This window comes from Phalaenopsis equestris, unplaced genomic scaffold (assembly GCF_001263595.1).
Source record: "Phalaenopsis equestris unplaced genomic scaffold, ASM126359v1 Scaffold218946, whole genome shotgun sequence".
Classification (NCBI taxonomy): Eukaryota; Viridiplantae; Streptophyta; class Magnoliopsida; order Asparagales; family Orchidaceae; genus Phalaenopsis; species Phalaenopsis equestris.
Window position 1 is genome coordinate 38168 of NW_018237354.1, and position 234 is coordinate 38401.

Below are 234 nucleotides of genomic sequence, written 5' to 3' on the forward strand. Positions count from 1 at the left end.
TCATTAAGTAATAGATCCCAAGGAACACTTCCTAGTAATACTGAATCAAATCTAAAATACCAAAATAAAGAGCAAGTTAAAGATGTACAGCTTAGAAGCGAAAGAGAGTTGGAAGGTAGGGTTCAAAAAGAGATTGAAGTAGAGAGAGAAGAAATTGAAGAATCACAAGAGGACGCTCCGAAAGATTCTGAAAGACCTATTTCTCTGCTGAAAATTGATTTAGAAAAACCACCA